The sequence below is a fragment of the Balaenoptera ricei genome, chromosome 16 (assembly GCF_028023285.1).
Source record: "Balaenoptera ricei isolate mBalRic1 chromosome 16, mBalRic1.hap2, whole genome shotgun sequence".
In the NCBI taxonomy this organism is placed as follows: domain Eukaryota; kingdom Metazoa; phylum Chordata; class Mammalia; order Artiodactyla; family Balaenopteridae; genus Balaenoptera; species Balaenoptera ricei.
In genome coordinates this window covers 46948268-46957628 of record NC_082654.1, presented here as the reverse complement: position 1 = coordinate 46957628, position 9361 = coordinate 46948268, and the positions used below count along the sequence as shown (strand labels likewise).

Sequence of the window (9361 nt, the reverse complement as noted above, 5' to 3'; positions counted from 1 at the left end):
CAACTGCCAAAGCTGGAAACTTTGTGTTGGACACTGAGGGATATTAATACTGAAAAACAAGTTCAAGGAAAGGAAGAAAAACAGGTATGTTCCAAACAAACGATATTTAAGAGAAACTGGAAATGGTAGTTGGAAATAACTTAGAGTTTGTCCAGCTCACCAATCTCTGCTTCCGGAATGGAACACCTCCACCAGCCCAGACAATGGGCACTTCCTTTGTGTAGGTGGATTGTCATCCTCTGAGCTCTAGCCAAGGGAGGCCTCGCGTATACAAGTTTCATTTCTCTCCTCAGTCTTTCCATATTTGCCCAAACAATCATTCCCAGGAAAACTAGGTGAAAGCAACTCCAATGATAATGAAAACAACAACGCTGCCTAAATAGTCACCTGAGATTGCTGTGACTCTGCCCAGCTCTTTAAAGACACAGGCATGCCCTTAAATGAACATGTTAAGGCTTTTGAAGAAATATTAACTTACTGTGCCATAATCCAGCAACTGAATTTCATGTACAGCAGTTCAGATTCTGGTCCACGGACACCAGTTGCATTTGGTAATGAAGTAGAGCAGACAGCAGCCTAGTTGTCTTGGAATATGATATTTACACCTCCTAGAGGACAGCACCTGAAACCTGACTTTTATGTGGGGCTAATCCTTCGTTTGGCTGTTGTTCCCTCTTTGGAGTATTTTAGAGAAGACAAAGCGGAGAAGGGAATGTTGTGTGGATACATGCATGAAACAGACTCAAGCTGCATCATTCACGTGCATCAGCTTAAAGCAGCTCAGTCTACAGCACATGGTGTGGGTAAAACATCACCGCCAAAATGTGTGCATGGGAACTGTCAGATGACTTCATTTCTTTTAAATCAAACTCAATTTTTCCTCCAGGTGAAAGGAATCTCAGTCTTCGTTGTTATTGATGTGTAGTGTTCACAGCAATTTTATTTCCCTGACTCTTGAGGTTAGTTTGGGGCCATTTGACTAGATCTGGCCAATGAATCACAGCAAGAGTGCTGTGCATCATCTGTGAGCTGAGGTGGTATAAAGTCTCAACTTCACTTTCCAGCTCTCTCTTTCCTGCTTGGTAAGCTTCAGAATCACATTTCCAGATGGTTTCGCTCCATAGAAAAGGAGGCCACCAGATTCACATGCAACTTTCTGGAAGCAACAAAGAAATATTCATTGAGTTAAGCCAGGGACATTTAGGAGTTAATTTGTTATCATCTCACAGCCCAGTATTACCTGACTAATTTTGTTCTCCAGGCTCACACAGGAATGGGAAAAACTTCCATCATGACAAGAAAATGGAGAGAAGGGCCCTTTCAATGTCACTGTGTCATGGTGGCCACAGATTTACTCACTGTCTGAGCTCTAGTGACCCATTTAAAGCTGGTGCCTTTGTTGATTCTACACCATACTTAGGGGTCAGAAGTTTTACTCTTGCCAAGAGGAGCAAGGGATGAAATGGGCTTAGACCCCACCTCACCTAGGATTATGAGTGATAAGGTAGAGATGAGGCAATACCACTCCAGATGCAGGTCACTCACAGGCGGCCTGTAGCTGGGCCAGAGAGATTCTGTGAGCAGGTTACAGGCAGGTGTTGGTGCTGCCTTTGGGATCCAGGGCTACCGTGGCCAGCCCACTCCCAGCTCAGAACGAAGTAGTAGCAGAACATCCTCAAGGGGGAGAACAGGTTTTACTCCTGCTCACACTGTGCCCCAGCAACTAACCTCTGAAGGATGGATAATAGGACCTGGAGGGAAATGCAGCAAAATAAAAGCCCTACTCCACACTGAGGTTTAAGTTTACTGTAATTCCCAACAGAATCCCAACAGTATTTTTGTAGGCATAGAGAATTTTATTCTAAAATTTATATGGAAAGGTATAGGCCCCATAAGAACAACAACATTCTTGAAAAAAAAAAAAAAACTTTAATGGAAGAATAGCTCAGTAACCAAGAGAGTGTGATACTGGTGGAGGAACAGACACAGAGATCAATGGGACAGAATAGAGAGCGCAGAAATAACCACACGAATAAGCCCAACTGATTTTAACAAAGATGCCAAAGCAGTTCAGTAGTAGAAAAATAGCCTTTTCCATAACTAGTGCTGGTGTCATTGTACATCCATCAGCAAAAAAATGAATCTCAGCCTAAACCTCATACCTTTTATGTAAATTAACCCAAAGTGAATTGTGGACTTAAATATAGAAGATAAAACTATTACATTTTTAGGAAAAAAACTTAGTAGAAAATCTTCTGGACCTAGGGCCAGGTGAAGAGTTTTTAGACTTGGCACTAAAAGCACGACCCATAAAAGGAAAAATTGATAAACTGTACATCATCAAAAATTTAAAAATTTGTTCAATGAAAGACCCCATGACGATGGATGAAAAGACAAGTTAAAGACTGGGAGAAAATATTTGTCAACAATGTATCTGACAAAAGACTAGTTCCCAGAATATACAAAGAAATCTCGAAATTCAACAGTTAAAAAAAAAACCCAGTTAGAAAATGGGCAGAAGACATGGATGGACACTTCACTGAAGAGGATATACAGATGGCAAATAGGTACATGACATTATGTTCAAAATCATCAGGCATTAGGGAAATGCAAATTAAAACCATAATTCGATATCACTACACACTTATTACAATGGTTGAAATAAAAAATAGTGACAGAACCCCGCCTCCGTGCGTCACAGAACGGCCTCGGACACCCACGCAGCCCCTGAGGGTCGGGGAGCAGCGGGGCGCGGAGGTGCGCGGAGCGAGGCGCGAAGGTGCGCGCATCGGGGCGCGGAGATGCGCGGAGCGGAGCTCAAGGCTGCGGAGGGGGCGCGGAGCTGAGCAGCTGGGCGGGCCTGGCCAGGCCAGCGGAGCGAGACGTCGGTGGAGCAGAGGGGGACATGCGCTTTTGACACATTGGAGGCTTTCTTGATCATGGATGGTGAAGATATACCAGAGTTTTCAAGTTTAAAGGAGGAAACTGCTTACTGGAAGGAACTTTCCTTGAAGTATAAACAAAGCTTCCCGGAAGCTTGGGATGAGCTAGCTGAATTCCAGGAAGGAAGCAGAGAATTAGAAGCAGAGTTGGAAGCACAGTACAGGCTGAACAAAGAAATAGAGACTTGCAAGCTGATAAGCAAAGACTGAAGTACGAAGTGGAAGCACTAAAGGAGAAACTGGAGCATCCATATGAACAGAGCTACAAGCAGGTCTCAGTATTAGAAGAAGATTTGAGTCAGACTCGGGCCATTAAGGAGCAGTTACATAAGTATGTGAGAGAGCTGGAGCAGGCCAGTGATGACCTGGAGTGAGCAAGAAGGGCAACAGGAGTTTCACTGGAAGACTTTGAACAAGGAGGACTTTCCTATACATTCTTTGCAACTTCCTGTAGCTTTATAATTGTTTCAAAATTAAAAGTTAAAGAAAAAGCCTCTCGTTGTAGACCATACACTTGGACTTTTTTGTTTTACAGACTGCAGCAGGCTGCCTGCTAGCTGGAGGCTGCCCTGTCTTGGAGCCTCGCCTTATCCTCCGGTGAGGACTCCAGATAAGGGAGGGTGTGTGGTTCTCGGCTGATTGACAGTACAGTTAAGTAGGGAATCTAGGGTCTTGGGCTTGATGCAGAGTGCGGAATTCATGTTTTTTACCATTTGTTCATTCATTAAACAATCATCAAGTGAGTACCCGCTGTGTGCCAGGCCTATGCTAAGACTTGGGTCACTGAGACCTGGACCCTGCCTGCAAGGAGGGCTCCAATCGCTCCTTTATTGTCAGGCTGTGACATGATGGAATCTGACAAGTGGACAGTATGGGTGAACGCAGGGCACTGTGGGATCCCGTGCAGGGCCAGCAACTCAGCTCACAGATTCAGACGCTGAGACCAAAAAGAAATTGAAATTAAGTCAAGAGAAGGTAGACTATTCCAGAGAGAGTGTTTCATGTGAAGAAGGGACCACACGCATAGGTGCAGACAGGGAGACCATGATGCAATCAGGTACATGGAGACTGCACTTGGGAGTTACGGTGTGAGGGGAGGCTGGTGAGGCTAGAAGCCTCGGGCAGGAGATGGGCGGAGGCCTGGGGCAGAGGTGTCCATCCTGAGAACACTGCCTTCAGGGGGAGCCAAACAGAAGCCATTCAAGGCCAGCCAAGCAGGGTCACCCATCAGAAGGAGGCTAGATAGAGAGTCTGGCCTCGGATGCAGCAGGATGGGGGCTGAGGAGAAAGTGAGTTCAAAGTGAAGGGTGAGAGGCAGGACCTGGAACAGTTCCAGAGGCCAAAAGGACGCAGCAGGTTTTCCTAGAATGTTCAGCCGTAGGCACAGCCAGAGGAGCCCAGCATGCAGCTGGCAAGCAGGCATCAACGTACATCACAGCATGAGCACCAACCTTCTGCCCTGGTGAGAGCTTTACAGTTTACAACAGGCTTTGCGTATCTCACTTATTGGTGGTATTAATTACCCAGCAGCAGTACAGTATGGTGCTTGAGGCCTCTTGTTCAGAACTTACCTGGCTTGGTTTCCAGTTCTGGCTTTGCTAATTACAAAAAAGATGATCTTAAACAAGCTACCTGATTTCTCAGATTTTCAGTTTTCCTGCCAAGACAGTAAACGTAATGCTAACCTATGTCGTAATATTGTTGTGAGGGTTACATAAGATGATGGCTTATCAGATTGCCAGGTGCAGAACAAATAATGATTACTTACAGTTATTACTGCAATTGCCACTACACTATTAGTAGTAGTAGTAGTATTCCTTGACTCAATAATCCTTGAAATGTCTTCCACTGTGTCAATAGCACCTTTAAAGAGGTGAGCTTTCCCAGATCAGGCCACTAATCCTGCCAATCCCCCTAGATAAATCAGGGACCTGGAGAGCCAGGTTTTGATGCGGACACATTGAAGAGAACTTTCCAAGCTCTCCAGTGCAGGGTCGGGGAGGCAAGATGTCTATGTTTCTGGTGGAAGCTATTCTTTCCTTCAGCCTTTTTATGGGCTTGGGTACAAGTCAAGTCCTTCATCCCTGTTTCCTCCTGTAGCCCCTTCCTCATTCTTTGGAAGTGAGATGCCATAAAGAGACATCCCCCAGGGCTCACTGAATCACAAAAGGAAAGGCATTTCACAAATTGGAGAACATCATTTGATTTTTTTCCAGGATCACATTTTTTCTCCAGTTCGCTTTGTCTCCTGGTTGAAGGATTAAAAAAAAAAAAAATCACACAAAGGGCTCCATGTAACTTTTGAAAGGTAAAATAGAACCAGCTGAGCCTAATCAACTCACAGAGGTGCCATAAATACCCTCCAGGCTATAAAAGCACAATCTCTCTGATATGGCAAAGGAGAAGTGAGAGCTACAAGGGGAATGTGGCTCCCTGATCCTAGGATAAACACTTCTCAAACTTGCTTTGTGTTCATGGCTGTCAGAGCCTAATGGCTGGGCTGAGAATTAGAAAGATAACCTTCCGTGAGGGCTCCCAGAGAGCCCACATCTTGGTCCAGGTGCTCCCTGGGGATTGGAGCAGCCAGGATACATGATGGAGGGAAATGACAGCCTATCTGCAGGCAGCCTAGCGTAGGGGTGTTGAGGATGATGTCATGGAAGTTTATTTCCTTTTCTGCTTGGATAGCAAAGGTCTTAATTACGTGTCTAGTCCCATCTTCATTAATTTCAGCTAATCATGATGACTCACTGGTTCCTGCTTGTGTCTTAGAGCTTTCCTCTTTCTGGTTCTACACAGAGGCTTTCCCTTCCTTTGCAATTCCACCCCCTTGAGCCCTCAGGCCCCTCAGATATCAGTAGATAACTAACAGAAAATATCAGGCACACAATGGCTTTCCAGTAAAAGTCAACATCCGCCCCTTCCCTCCAGGGAGGACCTCTGCTCTCTTCTACCCTGTGGCATGATGGACAGCTTTCTTGGTTTTCCTACTACTTCTATTTCCTCTCCTGCTCTATCTTCTTTAAAAGTTTATCTCCTTCTCCTTGGCTATTATTACTGATACGGGGCGTTGATGAACGTCAGAACAGCGTGCGGACTGGATAAACGCCTGTCTGGCTTGAATTTCCTGAAAGCAGCAGACCTACCTGAAACAAACCTGGGGAGCCTTGACTTCCCCAGGTGCGGATCAGAGCTTGGATGTTCCTGCCTATGCCCCCTGTCCCTGTTATGAGCCCCAGCACAGCCGCAGCCATATCTGTCTGGCAGTCCTCGTCAGAGAAGAAGGCATTTTTCTCTCAGGCTCTAAGGGTCCCATTTAGGCGCAGACTGATTCTCTTGCTCCATTGATGATCTGTTCTCCTTGGATGGACACACACGCACCCTGCCGCTCAGGCTGCTCTGAGATTCAACCCAGCAAATCCTCCAGCTAACTAACTGCAATCCCAAGGAAAAGGACTCCTCCAGCCTCTTGTCTTAGTCCTGGCTGTGTCCCTGGTCAGCCATGTCACCAGGGGCTGGCATCTAGGATGTCAGAGCAGCTGTTGTCACAACTTGGTTTGGCACCAAAGCAAAACAGGAACATGGTGACATTTGAGGAGCCAAGAGAGGAAAGAAATGATAGGTGATATCCTTCATCCTGAGTAGCTTTCCTTCCTTCCTCCTCAGCCCTCGGAATCGAGGTCATTTTCTTAGTTACAGCGGTTGGTCTACTAAATCCAAAGCCTGGGTAAACATGTCTGGAAGGAGCTGCAAGCGTGTGTGTGTGTGTGTGTGTGTGTGTGTGTGTGTGTGTGTGTCTGAAGGGGAATACAAGCTCCTATGCTACCTTTTCATTCCTTTTCTGAAAATACTCCCATAGACGCTTTCATTTTAAGTGGTTTACTATTAATGACATTAATAGACAGTCCTAGGGAGGAAGTATCCTAACCTCATTCGGAGGTGACTCTGGAGCTCCCCTCACACTTACTCTCTGCTGTCATCCCTAACATTGGGATCATCAGATCTCACTTCCACGGCCACTGATTTCTGTCCCCTCCGTAGTTAAACCACTGCACCCAACACCTCAGAAGATGAGATGACAGCTTGAGGGCCCTGCTTGCCTTGAGGGCTTGCTTGCAGTTTGGAGGCACTGTCATCAGGCGCTGTCCATTTCTCGGGGCCTCGGGGGCTAACCAAGCCCTCCCCTCTCAGGAGTCTTTCCTCACACCCTTCAGGAAATAAAACCAAAAGTAAACAAATGGGACCTAATTAAACTCAAAAGCTTTTGCACAGCAATGGAAACCATAAACAAAATGAAAAAACAACCCACAGATTGAGAGAAAATATTTGCAAATGACGTGACTGACAAGGGATTAGTCGCCAAAACTTACAAACAGCTCATGCAGCTTAATATCATCAAAACAAAAAAACCAATCAAAAAATGGGCAGAAGACCTAAATAGACGTTTCTCCAAACAAGACATACAGATGGTCAAGAGGCCCATGAAAAGATGTTCAACATCACAAATTATTAGAGAAATACAAATCAAAACTACAATGAGCTATCACCTTACACCAGTCAAAATGGCTATCATCAAAAATCCACAAACAATAAATGCTGGAGAGGGTGTGGAGAAAAGGGAACCTTCCTACACTGTTGGTGGGAATGTAAATTGATACAGCCACTATGGAGAACAGTATGGAGGTTCCTTAAAACACTAAAAATAGAGCTACCATATGATCCTGCAATCCCACTCCTGGGCATATATCTGGAGAAAAACATGGTCTGAAAGGATACCTGCATCCTAATGTTCATTGCAGCACTGTTCACAATAGCTAAGACATGGAAGCAACCTAAATGTCCACTGACAGATGAATGGATAAAGAAGATGTGGCACATATATGCAATGGAATATTACTCAGCCATTAAAAAGAATGAAATAATGCCATTTACAGCAACATGGATGGACCCAGAGATTATCATACCCAGTGAAGTAAGTCAGACAAAGACAAATATCATATGATATTGCTTATATGTGGAATCAAATAAAAATGATACAAATGAACTTACTTACAAAACAGAAACCGACTCACAGACTTAGAGAACGAACTTATGGTTACTGGGGGAAGGGTGGGGGGAAGGGACAGTTAGGAAGTTTGGGATTGACATGTACACACTGCTATATTTAAAATGGATAACCAACAAGGACCTACTATATAGCACAGGGAACTCTGCTCAATATTATGTAACAACCTAAATGGGAAAAGACTTGGAAAAATAATAGATACATGTATATGTATAACTGAATCACTTTGCTGTACACCTGAATCTATCACAACATTGTTAATCAACTATACTCCAATATAAGATAAAAAGTTAAAAAAAAAATAAAACGATACTGTTTGTGCTGGGCCACGGTGATACAAGGCATGTATTACAATGGGGTATGAGAAAATATTATCTTCTTTAGGATGTTTTCGTGGTGTATAAAGAAACATATATTATAACTCATCAAATTTTAAAGTTTAGGTTAATGTAGTTTTATACAATAAATTTACCTTAATAAAGCTCTAAGAAAAAGAACGTAATAACAGTGTAAGTCTGATAATCTTGTATAAAATATTAATAAAGTACCTATAAAGTTATGCTATCTAATACTTTAGGGATCTTACCCTATATCAGTCAGGGGTGCTTGTGCTTTATATGTACTACCTCATTTAGCCCTACAACAGCCCTATGAGGGGTACATACTATTGTCTCAATCATTTTGCAAGTGAGAAAACTGATCATTTCAGTGACTGGGAATAATGGATAGCAGCCATTAATATCATCATTATTTTCTCCTCCACCCTCTTCCTCTTATTTCTTTTTTTTTTCCAGTGTACTCTGAAAACATCCAAGCAGATGCAGATATTAAAGCCAAAGAAGTTGCTGGTATCCGGGATGATATAGTTAAGGCAATAAGGGAGTGATAGTTGAAGCTGGTGGCTTTTAGCAGCTAGGGAATCAGAGGGGAAACTTATCAAGCTGGAGAATATAAAAAAATTCATGAGATCAAATCTCAGACAACAGTCCATTCCTTCTGGCATGGGCCACACAAAATAGTAAACAATGAAGCTTGAGGTGCCTGCAATAATTAACCTTTCTGAACAACCTAATTCAGATGAACTAATAGTTTTGAAACTTCTTTGGAAAGAGTTAGTGGGGGTTTAGAAGTAGGGTGCAGAAATCTCACCTTGATTGCCACCTGCCTTGACCTAATGTGATTCATCCACATTGTCTGCAAGGTTCTGTGGGTTCCACATCTCAAGAGGATGTTTGGGGTTGAATCTTATGATACCCTAAGAGGTCCTGGACCCGCTGCCACAGATTCTGTGGGAATCACTGGAAGAGATACAGATCTTGTAGTCAAGCATCCCTGGGTCTGCCACCTATTAGCT

At 43.9% G+C, this 9361-nt stretch overlaps 1 pseudogene; it reads left to right on the top strand.

Annotated features, from left to right (window-relative positions):
- Nucleotides 1–2939: 2939 nt before the first annotated feature.
- Nucleotides 2940–8893, top strand: LOC132350432 (nuclear distribution protein nudE-like 1; annotated as a pseudogene).
- Nucleotides 8894–9361: the final 468 nt, after the last annotated feature.